Source organism: Egretta garzetta, unplaced genomic scaffold, assembly GCF_000687185.1.
Source record: "Egretta garzetta isolate BGI_Z169 unplaced genomic scaffold, ASM68718v1 scaffold577, whole genome shotgun sequence".
Taxonomy (NCBI): Eukaryota; Metazoa; Chordata; class Aves; order Pelecaniformes; family Ardeidae; genus Egretta; species Egretta garzetta.
Window position 1 is genome coordinate 11,794 of NW_009260138.1, and position 908 is coordinate 12,701.

Here is a 908-nt window from a genome sequence, read left to right on the forward strand (position 1 = left end):
CAGGCCCTGGAGCAGGGTCCCTGCTCGTGGGTCCTGCCACTCAAATGCCACCAGAGCTGTAGGCAGCGCTGCCCCGGCAGCATCCGGGGTTATGCCATGAGCCCTGCAAAAAGCAAAGGGTGCAAAATGCTCTCAGCCGGTCTCCTCCTGGCTTGCATCCACACAACCCTCCTCCCCGTGGCTCCTAGTCCCCAAAACCTTAGTCCTGCACGTCCCAGGTGCTCAGCTCCCATCCCGACACCCAGCCCAGGCAGCAAGTGGGACGGGAGGCCAGTTGTTCCTGGGGCATCCATGGGCAGGGTGCAATGTGTCCCCTCTGCTAACGCTGCCTGCAAACACAGTGGGAATTGCATTTTCCTGAAGCTGGGCATGCAGTGGAGACCACAGGCATTATGGAAAGTGTGTACTGATCGTGCTGCTCACAGTGTGTGATGTATGGGCTGCTGCAGGCAGCACATGGCCCTGGGAACATGGCACTAGCTCCGAGCTGGGGGACGGGGAGACGGTCTGAAGGAGAGGGGAGATGGGAGCCGCCAGTGCTGCTCCTCAGTGTGTGGGAAGGCAAAGGGGGCACGAGGAGGGGGAAGGAGTCCCGCAGCTGCAAGGGCAGGTTGTCCCATCCCATTGCATGCCACCCCTGCAAGGGCAGGTTGTCCTATCCCATCCCATGCCATCCCTGCCAGGACATGTCCCCGGCTCCCATAGCAAGCCCTGGAAGCTGGGAGGAGCTGGAGGGGACTGGGGTACTCCTGCAGACGCTGAGGACCAGCACAAGGACAATGTGGCCCAAGCATCCAGAAGGGGCAGAAACCTCAGGAGTTTGCTGCATGGCAAGCAGAGGGTAGGGATGCAGGGATACAGGGATATGGGCTGCAGGGTTGTCCCTGCCTGCAGGTGCCTGCGCCTCC